This window comes from Eulemur rufifrons, chromosome 6 (assembly GCF_041146395.1).
Source record: "Eulemur rufifrons isolate Redbay chromosome 6, OSU_ERuf_1, whole genome shotgun sequence".
NCBI classification, from domain to species: Eukaryota; Metazoa; Chordata; class Mammalia; order Primates; family Lemuridae; genus Eulemur; species Eulemur rufifrons.
In genome coordinates, this window is record NC_090988.1 from 60,895,709 (window position 1) to 60,918,554 (window position 22,846).

Here is a 22,846-nt window from a genome sequence, read left to right on the forward strand (position 1 = left end):
AGTTTTTTGAACAGACTGTTTCCTCAAATTGGTTTACTCCCCCTATGCTACACATGGCTGCTTCCTTCTAATCCTTCATGTGTTAGTTTATATGTCACCTCTTCAGAGTGCATATCTTGACCACTTTGCTGAAAATAGGTCCCTCGATTATTCTCTAACATCGCACTATTTTTTTCCTTCATAGCACTTGTCACAAATTATAATTATAGTATTTTTGTTTTGTTTTACTTTGCTTTGCTTTTATTGTCTGAGAGCCCTACAGGACCAAAACAGGGACCACATCTGCATGGTTTACCAGGATGCCTGATGGCTAACACAACAAGAATTGCTGATGGTGTTTAATAATTTTTTTAATTTTATTAACTGAAAAGCCAAAGTTTGATCAAGTTTTGACACATCTCAAATACCATTTCATGTTAAATAGTTTATGTAACATCTTAGTTTACCATTTTTGGGTCAGAGAGGAGTGAGATGACTGATTTGACAAATACATGTTCATAGAGAATTTTTATTAAAAATAAAGACAACAGGCCGGGCGCGGTGGCTCACGCCTGTAATCCTAGCACTCTGGGAGGCCGAGGTGGGCGGATCGTTTGAGCTCAGGAGTTCGAGACCAGCCTGAGCAAGAGCGAGACCCCATCTCTACTAAAAATAGAAAGAAATTATATGGACAGCTAAAAATATATATAGAAAAAAAAAATTAGCCGGGCATGGTGGTGCATGCCTGTAGTCCCAGCTACTCGGGAGGCTGAGACAGGAGGATTGCTTGAGCCCAGGAGTTTGAGGTTGCTGTGAGCTAGGCTGACGCCACGGCACTCACTCTAGCCTGGGCAACAGAGTGAGACTCTGTCTCAAAAAAAAAAAAAATAAATAAAAAAAAAATAAAGACAACATAAAAACTTTCCTTTATTGTCCCTAAGAATCTATGTTACTCAGAATTCAGATGAAAAACACTTACTTATATAAATCAAAAAACAAAGACAAATCACTGGCAATCTTCCAAATGAACCCACATCAGGAGCGTATCTTAAAACATACCAATTTGAGAACATTATTGATAATACTCAACAGTTTTAATTAACAAAGATAAAAATGTTTCTGCTCCTATAAAAAAGACCCAAATGGAACATGAAATCATGCCAGACAAGTGAAAAATATCTTTTTACTAGATACAGCATTTCGAAAGCCCAATTTCCTATCAAAAAAGCAGTTGTCTAAGTGGTATAAGAATGTTCTTAAGAAAATAGTAAACATCTAAATCCTATTCAAGGAGTACTCTCTGTCCCTAAAGACCAGTCATAGAGGTTGTATCTGTGCTTTTATAAATAGAAATTTATTTCCTAATAAGTATTCTATTTTTATTTCTTTTATTATCTCTACAGGAGTTCTAGAAGACACTATCATTTTTAAAAAGAGAAAAAGAATTGTTTTGTGTTTTCATTTAAGTCGATCAAAAGCAGACTTCAATTCATCCATTCTACCATGAAAGTTCTTAAAATAACATTCTGTGCAGTTTACTTATAATTGTCCCAAGGGAAATTATTTCTACTTCTTCCCAAGAACATTTCATCACTCTAGACTCAAACATTTGTAGAAAATTAAAACAATACCATTTATTATCTATTAGGTTGGCAAAAGTTAAATTGATAATGCTCAGAGCTGATGGAGGGAGAGAGAGGGAGAAAGGAAGGGAGGAAGGGAGGTAGGGAGGAGGGAAGGAAGGAAGGGCTCATGTACCCTGCTGCTAGAAGTTACACTGGCAAAATTTATAATGGTCAATTAGCAATATGTTTCAGAAGTTTTAAAAATGTTCATGCCTTTTAAGCCAGGATTTTCATTACTAAAATTTTATCCAGCAGAAATAAGCAGTCAGGAGAGAGATATAAGCCTGTTTGCCATAACACTTTTGATAATATTGAAAATAATTTAAATGACCTACATGTCATTTGGACACTTGACATTGGCAATTGGTTAAATAAATTATGGTATATTCATGTACCAGTCACAGTCCAGTCATAATAGGTATTATTCGTTTTCTATGTGATAGTATATAGCTATTAAAATAGGATATATCTTTATTTATTAGCATGGAAAGATGTCCAAAACATAGTAAATGGGGGGGGGGGGAAGGGTCACAAAAGACCATTATAGTATGAGCCAATATTTAAGGAACAAAGTATGTTTTTTGCATGTGATACACATGCATTTTTAAGAAATCAGGAAGTACACATACCAAAATGTTAACAGAATTACATCTAAGTGGTAGGATTTCTTGTTCATACATATATATCTATCTCTTTTTTTGTTTGTTTTTTGAGACATAGTCTTACTTTTTCACCCAGGCTGGAGTGCAGCAGCACAATCATAGCTCACTGCAACCTACAATTCCCAGACTCAAGCAATCCTTCTGGCTCAGCCTCCCAAGTAGCTAGGACTATAGGCACGCACCATCATACCCAGCTAATTCTTTTAGTTTTTGTAGAGACAGGGTCTCACTATGATACCCAGGCTGGTCTCAAACCCTTGGCCTCAAGTGATCCTCCCGCCTCAGCCTCCCAAAGTGCTGGGATTATAGACGTGAGCCATGGTGCTCAGCCATGTTGTTCATATTTTTGTTTTTTTCTGAATTTTTTAGAACTTGTAAAATGAGCATCTAGTACTTTTATTATAGGGGAAAAGATGCTTTCATTTAGGAAAAGTTTACTTCCTATATATCAAGCTTACTTTTAAGTTTCCTCAAACTAAATCCTGTTGCGTCTATAATAATATTAAGTCCTTCAGACAAGGCATCTCCTTTATACTTAGAAGTAGAAGTTGTTTTTTGTGGTAGGCAGTGATCAATTTATGCTGTCTTATTCACACTCTCGCCAGCCGCAGAGGGACCAACAGTACAAATTCGCCATTTGGGAAGCCTAGAGTCAGGAGTGTAGTCTATGATATAAAATACTGAAATATTTACAGCCAAAGAAGTTAGTTAATTGGCCACACATGAAGATCTATTTTTAGTACTGATTTTCATGTCTTTCAATTTATTCTACATGTCTTCTCTTCAAAGTTTCATATAGATATATAAATTGAGCTCTTTAATTTTTCCTTAGAAAGTAGTTACTCTGTCATTTCTATCAATTCTCAGTTTTTAACCATTTTCAAGATTTCTTCACATATAAGAGCATTACTAATCATCATCACAATTGTATTGCAAGAATTCTATCCCTGTCTTAAAGTATAAGAACTGTGTAGGGGCCGGGCGCGGTGGCTCACGCCTGTAATCCTAGCACTCTGGGAGGCCGAGGCGGGTGGATTGCTCAAGGTCAGGAGTTCGAGACCAGCCTGAGCGAGACCCCGTCTCTACTAAAAATAGAAAGACATTATATGGACAACTAAAAATCTATATAGAAAAAATTAGCCGGGCATAGTGGCGCATGCCTGTAGTCCCAGCTACTTGGGAGGCTGAGGCAGTAGGATCGCTTAAGCCGAGGAGTCTGAGGTTGCTGTGAGCTAAGCTGACGCCACGGCACTCACTCTAGCCTGGGCAACAAAGTGAGACTCTGTCTCAACAAAAAAAAAAAAAAAAAAAAAAAAAAAGAACTGTGTAGCCAACTCCCCCTCCTCCAAAATCTTTCTACTGCCAGGTGCTCTTATTGTGAGGAATCCATATATCTTAATCTTATTTTATACCACTTATTTTTAAGATCTCTAAGCTAAAAAGTATCTATTTAATTCATTTTTTCTTAACTGCTTGGTATATCCCCTAGCCTAAAATTTTATAAAATTTTACAAAAATTCTGTATTATTTTGAATAACCTATGATAATTCTCCAAAAAGAAAGTATTGATTAGTACATCAGCCAAAGAGATGAGCCACTCAGATCTCCTTTCAAGAAAGAATTTCAGATTCTGCTGAAGGGAAAGCAATTAGCTGTTAGAGCCTTCAGGTTCTGCACAAGCTTTCCAGTCGAAACCAAAGTCTTCCCAAGTATCCCCCAACCAGTGACTAAGCATGGCTGGGGTACTAGGGCCTGGTCATTTCTGCCTAACATGGGACTCCTCCAACAAGCAACCTTTACTCTAAAACTCCCCCTTGGGTTGCCTGAGACTTTGTCAGATCTGCATCACAGTAAGGAGACTCTCCTGGCCCCATCCAGTCTTCATTAATCTTTCACAGGCATTCCTCAATAATCTCTTGCACTCCTAATCCACCTCAGCATCTTCTTCCCAAAGGACCCAACAAACATAATGGTTTAATACTGATACATCAATTTTACTCCTCAAAGATCCAGATTTAAAATTATAATTCTAGTACCTCAATACAAACATCTGTTTTTCTCATTTACATATCCCTTAGATTCTCCCATAGGTACTCATGAGATGAGATTTAGAAAACACTGGTATTAAGCTATTAAAAGCAGGTATGCAGAAGATTTTCACTGTTTTATTTGAGATGTTGGTTGAGGTAGTTGTTTTTACCCCTCAGTCTTCTCCTGCAAATGTTTTATGCTGATATCAAAGATTTTTTTTTTATCTGAGCCTATTCCATTAAGTCAATATCCTAACTTGATTTTCTGTATGCATAATTACATCATTTTTTTAAAAAGATGTTCATTTTGCTGAACTGCTAGAACAATTCCTCAACATGTACATTTTATAAAAATTTAATTTTGCTTTCTAACCATATCAAATTTTTAAAATGTTAGCTTTCATTGTCGTGAAATCTAGGGGAGGAGTCTCAATTTTCACCATATTGAGTTTCCTTTTCCTAACCGAGTCTATTTTCCCAACGTCAAATTTTACAGTTCTAAATTTTGCCAAGAGGATATTGTTCATACCAGATTTTAATCAACAAAAAAATTTTCCACGTGCAGTTATAACTGTTAGATTTTATTTGTGTTACTTCTATCCTATTAAATGGTGGGATCAAAAATTCTTTGGACTCAAACTCCCTAATTTGAAATTATTTCTTATATTCAAGTCACAACTTAAATGTCATCTTCTCAAAGGAATCATCCTTCACCTTCATGACGAAAAGGACATGTGCATCCAAAATATAAGGAATAACAGGAACAAGTCTGGTGTGTTGGCTGGACAAAAGGAAAATCAGAGTGGCTACAGCTTGGTTAAAAAAAAACAAAAAAACCGAATATGGGTGGTACAGTATCACTTACAGGCCTCAGCCCTGATGTGAACAGCATTTTGCTCGTATTTCATTGCCTGAAATTAGTTACATGGCCCTTCTTATGTATAAGAATGGCTAAAAAGGTAGTATTTCTGTGTGCTAAGGAAGGAGAACAGACATGAGTGAGCACTGGTAGCCTCAACCACAAATACCTTCCTTATTAGTACTCATAAAGATTAAACTGAGATAATACCAAGTTCTTAGCTCCTTGCCAACATTTATGAGTATTCAATAATTGACAACTAATTTGTATTTGTTGTTTCTCAAGAATATAAACTAATTATACTTCACTTTTCAAGCAAACATGAAATATTTTTTAAAAGCCAATTGAGAACTTTGACCAACACTAATAGCAAAGCCTATTTATGTGAATTTTTTTCCCTTTTCTGAAAATTGAAAAGATACTTTCACATTAACAATTCTTCTGATACTTATCTAGTTCTTCATACTTCCTCAATAACTATCACTGACCAGACCCTAGGACCATCACTGACAACGCTCTAGAACTTTATTAATCCATCACAGAAACATGAATCTTTGCTGCATCTAGATATTCATCATCCAAGATTGGTATCAAATTTCCTTTTTTAAAAATGTGGTCCTCATATAACCAGAAAGGTACAAAAGAAGAAATAAAAATGAACAAAGTACATTTGAAAACATGTTCAATTTAAACAGTGTGCTTTCGTTTCTAGTAATGTGTATTCAGTAATTTGGACTAACTTTTCTGATGGAAACAATTAAAAAGCTGGACAAAAAATTAAAATCCTCTGATTAAAGGCATTAAAGAGTCAACAAGACAGAAAAAAAAAATCACAAGGCACGGATCTGGGAAGAAAAGAAGAAACCCCAGAGGTAAAGTAAGCATTTGGGGTTACCTTCCCCTCAGGGCATCTACCAATTCTATAAATTCAGCTGAAGTTTTAGAAGATAAGCAGGGCTTTTAATAGTCAGAAAGGGTTATGGAACAAAAATTGGAGTCCAGAGTTCACCAAGTAAAAGAGTGTTACTTAGTGAGTGTTACTCCATGCTTGGAGTCCATACCCTGAAGGGAATACAGCCCAGCCTCACATCATCTCAGTACTTAAAATCTGGATTAAGGTGATACAGAATCACTAGTGACCATATCTTGTTTTTTATTTCTTTGAATACATTAAGCAGGGTTATTTTTTTCAGATTTATTGTGGTATAGCTGATATAAAATAAACTGCACATATTTAAAATGTACAATTAGATGGGTTTTGATGTGTATAAATCAAAAATCTCTTTATGCACCTTTGTAATCCTTGCCGCCTACCTGATCCTACCCCATTCCTAAGCAACCACTGATCTGCTTTCTGTCACTATATATTAGTTTGTATAATTAAGTATGTACTTTTTAAAACAAATAAACAGTATATATTTTTTGTGGTAGGGGGCTTCTATTGTATAAATATACCTCAAGCTGTTTATTCGTTCATCCTCTGAAGGACATTTGGGTTGTTTCTGGGTTTTGGCTATTACAAATAAAGCTACTAGAACAATCTTATGTAAGTCTATGCATGGATATAAGGTATGAGTATTCTGAGTCTGTTTCTGATAGTATTTTGATCAGTATCTAAAGTACTATATAAGAATACAGAAAGGTTGAAAGTAAAAGGATTAAAAAAAAAAAACATGCAAACACAAACCAAAAGAAGACTGATGTAGCTCTACTAACTTCAAAGTAGGCTTTTGGGAGGACTTCATATAGAGGAAAGTCTGAACGCCACAACAAGATGTAAAAATACCTTATGCACTTAATGACATAGCCTTAAAAGATATAAAGCAAAATTGACAAAGAGACAAAAAGATAAATCCAAAATAACAGAAGATTTTAAAATAACTCTCACAGCAATTATTACAACATACAAAAAGACAAAGCAAGAATATAAAAGAAACCAAACCAACCGAAATTTTATATATATACACATACATATGTATACACATGTACATATACATGTACATATATGTACAAATGTACATAGGTACATGCATGTGTATGTGTCTTCATGTATATATACATGTAAAACACTGTACAAACTACAGAATAAAATTCTTTTCAAGTTTACACAAACTATTACCAAAACTGAATTTGTTTATATCATAAAGCAAGTTTTAACAGATTTAAAACGATTAAAATCATATAAAGTTTGTTCTCTGATCAACTGCAATTAACCTGGATATCAATAACATTAAGATAAACAGAAAATTGCCACCTACTTGGAAATTTTAAAATGTGCCTCTAAATAATCAATGGGTTAAAAAAGAAATTCCAATAGAAACTTGAAATATTTTGAACCAAATCATTAAAATACAGTATCAAACTTGTAGGATGCTCCCTTAGCATTCACATTTGGTGCCTAATACTCTTTACCAGCAAAGGAACCACATATCACGGAGTAGGGAAAAAAGTCAGAATGGGTCTGTAATACCCTGTTGTAAACAAAACACAATTTTACTTTCAAAAACATACTAGTACTAAATAGGAAAAAAGGTAACTAGCAGATACTAGATAAATTTTGAAAAATTACTAAATAATAATTTAAAATTTTTATTTTAGAAAAGACCATGACTTCACAATAATGCTCAAAGTTAAAATACACCATAGGTTGGGCACAGTGGCTCCACACCTATAATCCCAGCACTTTAGGAGAGAGAGGAAGGAGGATTACTTGAGGCCAAGAGTTCAAGCCCAGCCTGGAAACACAGCAAGACCCTGTCTCTACAAAAAAAAAAAAAAAAAAAAAAAAATTTTAATTAGCCAGGCATGGTGGCATGTGTCTGTACTCCTAGCTACTCGGGAGACTGAGGTGGATCACTTGAGCCCGGGAGTTTAACGCTGCAGTAAGCTATGAATGTGCTAGTGAGGGCCTACTTCCTTGTGGATGGTTCCTTCTAGCTGTTTCCCTACATGAAAGAAGGAGCAAGGCAGCTCTCCAGGGCCTCCTTTATGCAGACACTAATCCTACTCACAAGGGTTCTGCCAATATGACCTAATCACTTCCCAAAAGTCTCCACCTCCAACATCATCACCTTAGGGTTTAGGATTTCAACATATGAATTTTGGGAGGACATAAATATTCCAACCATAGCAACCACATTAACAAAATGAAACATAAAATTCACATGATCATCTCCGTAGATGCACAAAAAACATTTGACAAAATTCAAAACCCTTCCTGATAAAAACTCTCAACAAATTAGATAAAGAAAGAACTTACCTCAACACCATAAAAGCCATATAAGCCCACACACAGCTAATATTATACTCAATGGTCAAAACCTTAAAGCTTTTCCTCTAAGATCCAGCAAGACAAGGATGCCCACTGTCACCAATTCTAATCAACATAACATTGGAAATCCTATCCAGAACAATTAGACAAGAAAAAAACGTAAAAGGCATCCAAATTATAAAGGAAGAAGTAAAATTGTCTGTTTACAGATGACATGATTTTACGTACAGAAAACCCTAAAGACTCCACCAAAGCTCTGTTAGAACTAATAAATGAATTCAGTAAAGCTGCAGGGCACAAAATCAACATATAAAAATCAGTTGAATTTCTATACACTAATAAATTATCCAAAAAAGAAATTTTAAAAATACCATTTACAATAGCATAAAAAGAATAAAATATTTAGGAATAAATTTAACCAAGGAGGTGACAGACTTGTATACTATAATACACTGATAAAAAAAATTAAAGCAGACACAAAAACAGAAAGACATCCATATCCATGGATTGAAAGAATATTGTTAAAAATGTCCCTATTACTGAAAACAATCTATAGATTCAATGGAATCCCTATCAAAATCCCATTGGCTTTTTTTATATAAATACAAAAAATAATCCTAAAATTCATATGGCACCACAAAGACCCCAAATAGACAAAGCAATTTGAGCAAGAACAAAAGCTAGAGGCATCACACTTTCTGATATTCAAAATATCTTACAAAGCTACAGTAATCAAAACAGCACAGTACTAGCATCAAACAGAAATGTAGACCAATGGAACAGAACAGAGTGCCAAGAAACAAGCCTACACATATGGTCAACTGATCTTTGACAGGGTGGAGGAAGAATAGTCTCTTCACAGAAGGTTTAGGGAAAACTGGATATCCACGTGTAAAAGAATGAAATTGGACTGTTACCTCACACCATACACAAATATCAACTCAAAATGGATTAAAGACTTAAATGTAAGAACTGAAACCATAAAACTCCTAGAAGAAAACATAACAAAGAAGCTTTCTGACATCAACCTTGACAATGATTTCTTGGATATGATACTATTAAATAAAATCACAGGCAACAAAGCAAAAATAGACAAGTGGGATCACAACAAATTTAAAGCTTCTGAACAGCCAAGGAAACAATCAACAAAATGAAAAGGTAACCTATGAAATGGGAGAAAATATTTGCAAACCATATATCTGATAACGAATTAATATTTAAAATATATAAGGAATTCCTACAATACAAGAGCAAAAAAATAATAAAAATAACCTAATTAAAATGGGCAAAGGTACTGGTTAGATATTTTTCCAAGGAAGACATACAAATAGCGGCCCGGCGTGGTGGCTCACGCCTGTAATCCTAGCACTCTGGGAGGCCGAGGTGGGCGGATCGTTTGAGCTCAGGAGTTCAAGACCAGCCTGAGCAAGAGTGACACCTCATCTCTACTAAAAATAGAAAGAAATTAGCCGGACAACTAAAAATATATAGAAAAAGTTAGGCGGACATGGTGGTGCATGCCTGTAGCCCCAGCTAATTGGGAAGCTGAGGCAGAAGGATTGCTTGAGCCTAGGAGTTTGAGGTTGCTGTGAGCTAGGCTGACGCCATGGCACTCCAGCCCTGGCAACAGAGTGAGATTCTGTCTCCAAAAAAAAAAAAAAAAGACATACAAATAGCCAACAGGTATATGAAAGGGTGGCCAACATTATTAATCAAAATCAAAACCACAATGAGACTAAGTACAGTGGTACATGCCTATAGTCCCAGCTACTCAGGAGCCTAAGACAGGAGGATATCACTTGAGCCCATAAGTTCAAGGCTATAGTGTACCATGATTGCATCCATGAATAAACACTGCACTCCAGCCCAGGCAACAGAGTGAGACCCTGTCACAAAAAAAAAAAAAAAAAAAAAAAAAAAAAAAAAAATCACAATGAGATATCACCTCACACCTGTTAGAACAGCTATTATCAAATCAATAAGTAACAAATGTTACCAAGGATGTGGAGAAAAGTAAATCCTTGTATACTGTTGGCAGGAATGTGAATTGATGCAGCCACTATGGAAAACATTATGAAGGTTCCTCAAAAATTAAAAACAGATGATCCAGCAATCCCACTTCTGGGTATATACCCAAAGGAATTGAAATAAAGATCTCAAAAAGGTATCTACACTCCCATGTTCACTGCAGCATTAATCACAATAGCCAAGACATGGAAACAACCTAAATGTCCACTGACAGATAAATGGATAAAGAAAATGTGATATATACATACAACGGAATGTTATTCAGCCTTCAAAAAGAAATATATCGTGCCATTTGTGATAACATGGATGAATCCAGAAGACATGCTAAGTGAAATAAGCCAGGCACAGGAGAAATATTAAGACTACATGATGCCAATTATATGAGGAATCAAAAATAGTCAAACTCATAAAAGAAAACAGAATGGTAATTACCATGGGTTGAGGGGGGATGGGGAACTGAGGAGGTATTAGTCAAAGGGTACAAAGTTCCAATTTCAGTGTACCTTGTACACTTGAGTAAGTCCTAGAGATCTACTGTACAGCACAGTGCCTATACTTAACAATACTTTATTATATACTTAATTTGCTAAGACAATACATCTTATGTTGTGTTCATATCACAAAAAAAAATTAAGAGGGTGGGAGGAAACTTTTGAAGGTCCTTGATATGTTTATGTCATAGATTGTGGTGATGATTTCACAGGCATACACTTACCTCCAAACTCATCAAGTTGTATACATTAAATATGTAGAGCTTTCTGTATGTCAATCATACATCAATAAAGTCATTTTAAAAAAAGAAATAAAAAATCTGAAAAATACTATGGCCATTAAAGACACTGAATCTATAATCTAAAATCTTTCCACAAGGAAAACTCCAAAACCAGATGGCTTCACCATTGAATTATACCAAATGTTTAAGAAAGAAATAGCACCAATCTTACACCAACTCTTTCAATGAAAGAAAAGAGGGGTGAGCTGTAACACTTTTCTCGCCAGCATAACATTATTATCAAAAAATGACATGGACAACACAAGACACAAGTTACATGCCAATTCGACTTATGAACACAGATGTAAAAATCCTAAACAAAACATTAGCTAACCAAATCAAGCAAAATACACAAAGGAGAATACATCAAAATAATCTGAGTTTACTTCCAAAATACAAAGTCAACCTAACATTTCAAAATCAGTCTGTTATTCACAGTTTAAGAAAAAAAAATTATGATCATCTCAATTGATGGAGAAAAAGCTTTTCAAAAAATTCAACATGAATTCATGATAAGCAATATTTCATTAAAATGAATAACTTCTATCCTTCACCATTAAGAGGTAAAAGAGCAATAAACAGAGAAGGTACCTATAACATAAATAGTTGACAAAAGGCCTATAACTAGAACACAGAAAACTCTTAAAAATCAATTTTAAAAAGACAGACATCCCAACAGAAAAATTGGCAAGAGACTTAAGTAAATGCTTCAAAAAAGATATAGAAAGATGTGCTCAGCCTAATCAGTAATCAAAAAAATGATAATTAAAACCATAGTGAGATATCAATACATAACCATCAAAATGGCTAAAATTAAGAAGACAGACAATAAGAAGTGTTGGCATGGACATAGCATAATAGGAACTGTCATACACTGATGGTGGAAATGTATAACCACTTTGCTAAACTAGAATTATATATTCAAACTGAATTACACATATCCTTTATAGTCCAGCAATTCCACTCCTAGATACATGCCCAAAAGAAATATTCACATTTTTAAGAAAATCATGTATAAAAATGTTTACAACAACATCCATTGAACTATATACACTTTGTACACTTTTCAATATGTACATTATACTCCAATAAAAACATTTTTAAATGATGCTACATCCACAAAAAGAAAAACGAGCTCCAAGAAGACTAGTAAGAGAAAAATTCAGTACTGATTACAAAAAATGTGAGACATTTCAATCTTAAATTCAACAAACATTTATTGAATACCTGTTACATGCCACGCATAAAACTAGGCACCATGCATATACAGTGATGAACAAAATGAACTAGAAACAACTCAAAGCCTATCAATGGATAAATACATTGTGGTTCATTCGTAAAACAGGATACTACAGAACAGTAAAAACAAGCTAGAACTACACACAACATGGATGAATCCGAAAACATAATGTTGAACAACAGAAGACACAAAAGAATGCTTTCTTTCTTCTATTCATGTGAACTGCAAATATAGGCAAAGTAATGTATGGTATTATAAGTCTGAACAGTTTATATCTTTGGAGAGAAGGAAGCGTTAATGATTGGAATGGAGCACAATAAGGGCATCCAATGGTCTATTTCTTGAACTGAGTGATGGTTCCACAGCTGTGTTCATTTTGAGATTATTTACTGATCTGTGTATTTTATGTACTTTTCTGTATGCATAATATAATTCAATTAAATTTTTTCAAAGATATAGTGTAGTCTATACTGGTATGGAAAACTGTTTAGGCATACTTCTGGGAGAAAGAAGTTCTAAGAAAAAGAAAAAACTACTGAATAGGAGTTTGATCTTCTTTTGTTAGCCTTTCTTTTTAAATTTATCTACAAAATGGCAATCATATTGTAAATACATTCGATAACTAATTATAAAAGAACAATAGTCTTTTACCCTCTTCAGTCTAAAGATAATTCCCCCACAAAAGAGAAGATCAAACCAAATGGGAATAGAAAAGCTCTGCTTGGCCGGCGCGGCGGCTCACGCCTGTAATCCTAGCACTCTGGGAGGCCGAGGTAATATTTATTTGAGCCCAGGAGTTTGAGGATGCAGTGAGCTGTGATCACATCACTGCACTCCAGCCTGGGCAAAAGAGTAAGACCCTGTCTCTAAAAGAGAAAAATGAAAAGAAAAAAAAAGTGAACAACCAAATAAAAACTGCGCAAAACATAAGCAGACACCTCACTAAAGAAGATACCTAAAGGACAAATAAGCATATCAAAAGATGCTCAGCATCATACATCATTAGGTAATTGCAAATTAAAATAACAATGAGATACTACTGTATACCCATAAGTAGAGAAAATGCTGGCAAAGATGTGAAGCAGTAAGAACTCTCCTTCATTGCTATTGGGAATGCAAACTGGTACAGCCACTTTAGAAGACAGTTGGGCAATATCTTACAAAACTAAACCTAATCTTACCATATTACCTAGCCATCATATTCCTTGGTATCAACCAAATGATTTGAAAACTTGCGTCCACACAAAAACCTGCACACAGATGTTTATAGCAGCTTTATTCGTAATTACCAAAACTTGGAAGCAATTAAGATGTCCTTCAATAGGTGAGTGGATAAATAAACTGGAATATACAGACAATGGAATATTCTTCAGCGCTAAAAAGAAATGAGCTATCAAGCCATGAAAAGAGATGGAGGAACCTTAAATGCATATTAGTAAGCTAAAAAAGCCAATCTGAAAAGGCTACATATTCCAACTATATTACATTCTGGAAAAGGCAAAACTATGAAGACAGTAAAAAGATCAGTGGTTGGGGGCAGGGAAGAAAGGATCAATAAGCAGAACACACAGGATTTTTGGAGCACTGAAACCATTCTGCATGACACTGCTAAGGGTGGATACACACCATTACATATTAGTTCAAACCCACAGAATATACACCACCAAAAATGAACCCTAATGTAAACTATGGACCTTGGGTGATAATGATGTGTCAATGTAGTTCATTGACTGGTCAATAAATGTACCACTCTGAAACAGGATATTGATAGTAGGGGAGGCTATGATGTATGAGGACAGGACATGCATGGAAACTCTCCATACTTTCTGTTCAATTTTCCTGTGAATTTAAAACTATTCTAAAAAATAAAGTCTATTTTTCAAAAAGTGAGTTGATGATATTTCAAGAGTACCCAGAATCCCATATAAAACAGAACAGCAATTCATTAATGCTTCATTAAATCCTAGCTTCATCATAGAATTACAAGCATAAAATTAGCATGCCAGAGCTTGCCCAAATAAAGTATTCAAGGTCTTGTCTGGGATATATGTTTCAAGGTGTGTTCATTTGTTAAAACTCAAATTCTACGCTTAGGATTTGTGTATTTTACTTCATGTAAATTTCACTTTAATTTTTAAAAAGAATTACAAAATACAAGACAAAAATTTAATTAAAAAAGAAAAATCATCAAGGATAAAAGCAGGGCTCTAGAATTACAGTCATGTATGTAAAAAGGAAGAGCTAAATGGAGAATATATATCCATAATTACTTCTCTACGTATAGAATATCTGTGAAGGATACACAAAAAATGCTCTCTAAAGGGAAACTGGGTAGCTGAAAGGCAGGAGTAGAAGGACAAGTTTCCAGTGCCTAACTTTGGTATCTTTTGAATTCATGAAGCTTTGTTATTCATTCAAAATAAATAATTTTAAAATGGACATATATGATCTCTACCACTTTTAAAGTAAAATTCAAGCCAAAAGTTTCCACTAATATTAACTTATCTCAGTTTTGGGGATTAAAAGTCTGAATTGATGATTAAGGGCCTTGCTACTCAAAGCATGGTACAAAAGCATCCACATTACCTGCAACTTGTTAAAAATGCTGAATCTGGCCGGGCGCGGTGGCTCACGCCTGTAATCCTAGCACTCTGGGAGGCCGAGGTGGGCGGATCGTTTGAGCTCAGGAGTTCGAGACCAGCCTGAGCAAGAGCGAGACCCCACCTCTACTAAAAATAGAAAGAAATTATATGGACAGCTAAAAATATATATAGAAAAAATTAGCCGGGCATGGTGGTGCATGCCTGTAGTCCCAGCTACTCGGGAGGCTGAGACAGGAGGATTGCTTGAGCTCAGGAGTTTGAGGTTGCTGTGAGCTAGGCTGACGCCACGGCACTCACTCTAGCCTGGGCAACAGAGTGAGACTCTGTCTCAAAAAAAAAAAAAAAAAAAAAAAAAAAATGCTGAATCTTTAGGGCAGTTGTTATAAGGATATACAGATACAGAGAGAGAGAGAGAGAGACAAGTTTAGATGAATTGGCTTACCTCAGAACACTAAACCCTACAGGAGGAATGACAATAAGCTACTATATAGATTTACACTTCAGAATCCTCAACAATCTCTGGCAATAAGGGGTGACTGGGAACTGTTTGAAAGCCTAGTTAAGAAGCAGTTAGATCCTCAGATACCCCGTCTACTCTAAGCAGCTAGGTAAATGTCCTTGCTCCATTTCTGATTCGAGGCTTACCATCAGGAAAAAATAAAAGAAAGAGTAATTGGCCTAGTGGAATATTTGGCAATTGAGAGTAGAGATATTATACTGAATAGAGGAGCAACTGTGTAAAAGTTTATATAGTAATGCTGCAACTCCAAGCAATCTTCCCCTACTTGGCTCCCAAAATGTTGGCAACCAGATCTATACCTTCCAGGCAGGAGATAGGAAGATTCTTCTCTGGGAAATCTGGATCAACCCAAAATAAAAGACCAAGGGAGGTTATCAAATGAAATATCTCAGCAGGATCACCAAATAGTGAAGCCCATAGTCCAAAAACTCACAATGGGTACAAGATTATGAGACAGCTACGAAAAGCCTCTAACATGGAAAATCAAAACCAAAACAAACAATGGAAAGAAACAAACAACAACAACAAAAAGTTATGCGGGGGAAAATAAATTTTTTTAAATCTATATTACACCAATAGGAAAATAACAAAATGTTATAAAAGGGAATACTGAGAGAAAAAAAGCATTGATGAAATAAAATGACACTAGAAATGAAAACATCAATAGAAGAGATGAAGAAAAAAAGGGAGGAATAAATAGAACAAAAACAAAACAAAGACATAAAAACAGATTAACAGATGTTACAACTGTAAAATGCATCCTAATTTCAGAGGTATTAAAATATGAAAAAATTGATTAACAATAAAAACAGATAATCAGTCCAGAAGGTCCAATATTCAAATAACAGGCGTTTCAGGAAGAGATAGTAGTCAAAATGGAGAATGCAAGAACATAAATTCATTGGTTAACAGTTTGGAAAAGCCTATTGAATGCCCAAAATAATGAATACAAAAAGACTTCAAGGCATAAAATTTTAGAAAATCAGGAATAAATAAAAGATTTCAAAAATTTTCAGGGAGGGAAAACTAAACACCATACAAAAGACTGGGAATCAGAGTAGCATTAGACTTTCAGCACTCTTGAAATCTAAAAGAAAATAAATCAATAGCTTCAAACTTTTAAGGGAAAATGATTTCTAGTCAACCCAAACTATCGATCAAAAATAAAAACATGCAAGACATGCAAGGCTTCAAGTAAATTACTTCCTTTGCACTCTTTCCCAAGATGCTACTGGAAGACATGATCCAACAAAATTAAGGGATAAAACAAGAAGAGATTCATAAATCAGGAGATCTAACAGAAGGAAGAGACAAAAAGGAACCCTTAAAATGATGGGGAACGGAAATTCCAGGATTATCAGTGGTGCATCACATACAACAATCAGTACAGATTAAAGCATTTCGGTAAACCCAAGCTCAAAGATCTTCAAGAAAATAAAGCTGATGGAGAGATTTAGATAACTGGCAGAATTAGTTGGGTATGACAATGCTAATCAATAAAAAACTAAGCAAGAACAAAAAAAGATAATTAAGCTCATTTACATAGTCAAAATGTAAGAAATGAATATTGACCTAGCCAAAATTTTAACGTAACACACTGAAAAGATGCCAAGTATGTGGAAAATGTGCTTATACAGGCAGGGTAACAGGTTAGGTGAAAGTCAATCCCCATTATGGGAAGCAAAGAAAGACAGATTAATTTTTTTAATCAAAAAATAGTAACATAAAATTTCTTCAAAGCCATGGTGGTATACCAGTTAGGCCTAGGTTGGGTTGCAAGTAACTGAAAGCCTCAAGCAACAGTAATCTAAACAAAATAGAAATTTTTTCTCTTCCACATAAATGAAGCAATACAGGGCTGGGATGAAGAATTCATAATCATCTTCTCATTCTACAGTCTTCAACATGTAGTTTTTACTTCCTACTCCAAGAAAGCTGCTTAAGTTCCAGCTATCATATCCACTTTCCACCCAGCAGGAAAGAAAGGTAACGAAGGCTGTGTCCCTTTCTCTTTAAAACATCTCCCAGCTCATATTTTGAACAGCCCATCTAGGAGAGAAGGCTAATATTTCACCAGAAAAGTGACAGGAAGCGCCAAAAGTGGGTAAGGAGAGGGTTGAGGGCAACTTGCCTGGCTAGGGACTGGCTAACAGAAAGGAGAATCTGCTAGACTGCAGGGAAACAGTAAGACAGAAGCCCCCAGGGCTCCACTTGCAAAAGGAGCTTTTACGATCTTGGCTAAAAGAGAAGCCCCCAACTTACACAGGTCTTGGGTCTAACATAGGGAGCTGCTTGGAGATTGCACAGAGATCCTGTTCCAGAATGAGAACTCATGCGGAATCCCACAGGCATCTGACCCTAGAGCAGCTTGAGCCAGTTGCCATTCTGACAGCCTACATACCAGGGAACCATGGGCATGCCTGAAGCCACTGTAGGGCTCTAAGGAGGGATAGAGGAACACAGGTGCTTTGCACTCACCCCTGAGAAGGTCCCCACTGCCCTGCTGTGTGCTGCTGTTGAGACAGAGACATAAGCTGACAGCATTTGCCACAGATTCTCACCCACACTACCTACGTGGGTGGGGCCCCAACCTTTCCAGTCCTAGGTCCAAGGCACCATTTTGAGAGTTTGAAACTGGGCTGCTCTGCTTCCTGCCTCAGGCTGAGTTTAGGCTGAGGCAGCTGCAGCACCTGCCTGGATAGGGAGGGGCAGGGAAACCAGGATTTCCAGCATGCGTCTAGGACGGTGTCCACCATCCTGCAGCTACTTGCTGCAGGACTGAGTCTCGAGCAAACTATATTCCCCACAGTTTGCAGTGCAGCCAGCCTGAGAATGGCCCCGCCCTCTCTGGTCATGAGCCCATGGCACCATTTTGGGAGTGTGAAGCTAGGCAGTGCCCCATCCTTGAGCTGAATACGGGCTGACGCAGCCACAGCCCCACCCAGCTGAGGAGGGACAGGGGAGCCCAAGCTCTCCTACACACCCCTAGGACAATTCCTACCACCCTGCTACTGGCTCCTATGAGACTGAGATTCAAGCAGACAGCATTCCCTACAGTTTCTTCCCCATGCCACTTGCCTTAAAGGTGTCCTGTCCTCTGTGATTTCAAGCCCACACATGGCATTTATATTGAAAGTTTACCACTGGGACACAACCATCCCTGGGCCAAGTTCAAGGTGATGTGACTGCAGCTACCACATGGCTGGTTAGAGACAGGGCAGACCAAGCTTTCCTAAGCACACTTATGACAATACCCACCACCCTGATACAAGCAGCTGCAAAACTGGGGACTAGCCTGCTCAAGCCATTGCAGCAACCAGTAACACCAACACAGACCACTTGGGCTCTACTAGGTGGCTCCACCACTGCTCCTGCCACCTCCCACATCATCCCAGCTATTCAGGGGCCTAAGAACCCACCCAAACACCAGGCCCTCTGTTCCAACTACTAGCTTCTGAGCAAGCCATCTGAAGGCCCAAGAAATTGGTCCTCCAGAACACACTAACACTGCTGCCAGCTATAAGCTGCTCTGGGGCCTAAAATCAGGCATATTCAGCCTGCTGCTTCCACTACTGGGGCCCAAACACTGGCTTGGCTGCCACTCAAGCCCTAGCAAAACTTCACCATAGCCTCACCTAATAACTGTTCCCTAAGCCACTAAGGAAATCACAGATACCACTGACTCTGTGTGTTGCCTAAGAAATCATACAAAGATCACACTACTACAGACACCCAAAATCAAAACCAAAGTAACCTACAGCCCACAACACATATATACCTTCAGGAAAAACTTCTCCCCTTCTAAAGCAATTTCAAAAAATCAGAACAAGTGACTGCTACATCAGATGCACAGATAACAATGGAAGGACACAGAAAACATGAAAAAGCAAGGAAATATGACACCACCAAAGGATCACAACAATCATCCAGCCATGGATCCCAATCAAAAAGAATTCCTTGTAATGCCAGATAAAGAATTCCAAACATTGATTCTAAAGAAATTCAATGAGATGGAAGACAAATCTAAAAATCAATAGAGGCCGCGGTGGCTCACGCCTGTAATCCTAGCACTCTGGGAGGCCAAGGTGGGCGGATCGTTTGAGCTCAGGAGTTCGAGACCAGCCTGAGCAAGAGCGAGACCCCACCTCTACTAAAAATAGAAAGAAATTATATGGACAGCTAAAAATAGATATAGAAAAAATTAGCCGGGCATGGTGGCGCATGCCTGTAGTCCCAGCTACTCGGGAGGCTGAGACAGGAGGATCGCTTGAGCTCAGGAGTTTGAGGTTGCTGTGAGCTAGGCTGATGCCATGGCACTCACTCTAGCCTGGGCAACAGAGTGAGACTCTGTCTCAAAAAAATAAATAAATAAAAAAAAATAAATAAAAATAATAAAAAAAATAAAAATCAATAGAAAGAAATCAGAAAATTCAGGATATGAATGAGAAATTTACCAAGGAGATTGGTATCATTAAAACAAACAAACAAACAAAAAAAACAACATCAATTCTGGAGCTAAGTAGCCAGGTATGGTGGTGCACGCCTGCAGTCCCAGCTACTCGGGAGGCTGAGGCAGGAGGATCGCTTGAGCCCAGGAGTTGGAGGTTGCAGTGAGTGATTATGATGTCACTGCACCCTAGCCCAGGCAACAGAGCAAGACTGTGTCCCAAAAATAAATCAAAATAAAATAAAATAAAATAAAATTCTAGAGCTGCAAAATTCATTGAAGGAAACATGAAATACACGCAAAAGCTTCAAGAATAACTAAACCAAACAAAAGAAAGAATCTCAGAACTCAAAGACAGGTCTTTTAAAATAATCTAGTCAGACAAAAATAAAGAAAAAAGAATAAGCAAGGCCTTTAAGAAGTCTAGGACTATGACATAAAGCAACCAAACTTAAGAGTTATTGGTATTCCCAGGGAGAAAGAAAGATCAAAATGTCTAGAATAGCTGGGCACAGTGGCTTATGCCTATAATCCTAGCACCTTGTGAGGCCAAGGCAGGAGCATTGTTTGAAGCCAGAAGTTTGAGACTAGCCTAGACAACAGCAAGACCCCGTCTCTACAAAAAATTTTAAAAATTAGCTGGGTGTGGTGGCACGTATCGGTAGTTCCAGCTACTTGGGAGGCTGAGGCAGGAGGATCACTTGAGCCCAGGAGTTTGAGGTTGCAGTGAGCTATGATGACACTGCTGCACTTTAGCCTGGGCAACAGTGTGAGATCCTGCCTCAAAAAAAAAAAGTTCATAAAACCTATTTAAAAAAATAATCAATGAAAACTTCCCTTGACCACCAAGAGAGTTAGACATTCATACACAGGAGGCCAAATGATCCCCAGAAAATATACTGCAAGAAGGACCTCACAACAGCATATTATAATCAGAATGACTAAAGTCAAAGTGAAAGAGAGAATTTTAACATTAGCAAGAGAAAAGTATCTGGTCACTTATAAAGGAAACCCCATCAGACTAACAGTGGACCTTTCTGCAGAAATCTTATACGTCAGAAGAGAATGTGATGGTATTTTCAAGTACTGAAATAAAAAAACTTCCAGGAAAGAATTTTATATCCTGCCAGACTAAGCTTCATAAATGAAAGAGAAATAAAATCTTTCCCAGACAAGCAAACTCTGAGAGAATTCATCACCACTAGATCAGAAATACCTATAGGAGTCTTAAACATGGAAATGAAAGGTCAATATTCATCACCACGGAAACACACAAAAATATGAAACTTACAAGTCTTATAAAACAAGCACACAAAGGAGGCAGAGAAAGGAATTAAATGGCAACGTAAGTTCAGCAAACCACAAAAACAAAAAGAGAAAAAGAAACGAAGAATTTACAAAATAATTAGAAATCAACTAACAATATGACAAGAACAAAGCCTCACATATCAATATTAACCTTGAATGTAAATGGATTAAGTGCTGCACTTAAAAGATAAAGATTGACAGAACGAATAAAAAAACATGAACCAGCTATCTGCTCTCACAAGAAACTTATCTTGCTGATGAAGACACATATAGACTGAAAGTAAAGGAGTGGAAAAAGATATCCCATATGGAAAATGGAAAACATGAGTGAGCAGGATTACCTATACTCATATCAGATAAAACAGACTTTAAATCAAAAACAGTAAAAAAAAAAAAAAAAAAAAAGAGAAAGAAGGCCATTATATAATGATAAAGGGATCAATTCAGCAAGAGGATATAACGATCAAATACATACACACCCAAACATCAGAGCACCCAGATTCACAAAACAAATATTACTAGACCTAAAGAAAGAGATAGATAGCAACACAATAGTGGGGAAATTAAATACCCCACTCACAGTATTAGACAGATCATCGACACAGAAAATCAACAAAGAAACACTAAACTTAAATTGGACTTTAGACCAAATGGACTTAACATTTACAGCTGCGATCCCCAACCCCGGGCCACAGACTGAAGCCAGGCCATGGCCTGTTAGAAACCAAGCCACAGAGCAGGAGGTGAGCAGCAGGCAAGCGAGCAAAACTTCATCTGTATTTACAGCCGCTCCCCATCACTTGCCATCGCCCGCTTCCCCAGTTCATGGAAAAACTGTCTTCCATGAAACTGCTCCCTGATGCCACAAAGGTTGGGGACCACTGATTTACAGAACATTCCACCCAACAACTATAGAATATACATTCTTTTCATCAGCACATGGAACATTCTCTAAGACAGACCACATTTTAGGCCACAAAACAAATCTTAAAAAAATTTTTTAAATCAAAATCATTATCAAGTATCTTCTCAGATCATAATGGAATAAAGCTAGAAATCAAGATGAAGAAAAACTTCATAAATTATACAAACACATGGAAATTAAAGAACATGCTCCTGAACCATCAATGGGTGAACAAAGAAACAAAGATGGAAATTTCAATTTTTTTTCTTTTCTTTTTAAATTTTTTGTAGAGATGGGGTTTCACTATATTGCCTAGGCTGGTCTCAAACTCCTGCACTCAAGTGATCCTCCCACCTCAAGCCTCCCAAAGTGCTGGGATTATAGGTGTGAGCCACCACATCCAGCCTGGAAATATAAAAAATTTTTTGAAATGAATGAAAATGAAAATACAACATACCTAAACCTGTGGAATACATCAAACACAGTTCTAAGAGGGAAGTTTATAGCATTAATTGCCTACATCAAAAAAGTAGAAAGATCACACATTAACAACCTAAGCTCACACCTCAAGGAACTAGAAAAATAAGAACAAACCAAA

At 36.7% G+C, this 22,846-nt stretch overlaps 1 protein-coding gene across 4 annotated transcripts in view; it reads right to left on the reverse strand.

Annotated features, from left to right (window-relative positions):
• SBF2 (SET binding factor 2) overlaps nucleotides 1–22,846 on the reverse strand; it is a 417,689-nt gene that overhangs the window by 352,996 nt on the left and 41,847 nt on the right. The window contains exon 2 of one of the 4 annotated variants that reach the window (XM_069471156.1): nucleotides 19,017–19,022. The exons of the other annotated variants lie outside the window; for them this stretch is intronic. The gene's annotated coding sequence lies outside the window, so the exon portion shown is untranslated. The remainder of the gene's footprint in view (nucleotides 1–19,016; nucleotides 19,023–22,846) is intronic. 4 annotated transcript variants of the gene reach the window in all.